Raw genomic sequence first — 305 nt, forward strand, 5'->3', positions numbered from 1 at the left:
TATAGATAGATAGATAGATAGATAGATAGATAGATAGATAGATAGATAGATAGATAGATAGATAGATAGATAGATAGATAGATAGATAGACAGACAGATAGATAGATATATAGATAGATAGACTATAGACTAGACTAGAGACCAGACTATAGACTAGACTGTAGACTAGACTATAGAATAGACTATAGACTAGACTGTAGAATAGACTATAGCCTAGACTATAGACTAGACTATAGACTAGACTATAGACTAGACTATAGACTAGACTATAGACTAGACTATAGACTAGACTATAGACTAGACTA

Source organism: Lucilia cuprina, chromosome 2 (genome assembly GCF_022045245.1).
Source record: "Lucilia cuprina isolate Lc7/37 chromosome 2, ASM2204524v1, whole genome shotgun sequence".
In the NCBI taxonomy this organism is placed as follows: Eukaryota; Metazoa; Arthropoda; class Insecta; order Diptera; family Calliphoridae; genus Lucilia; species Lucilia cuprina.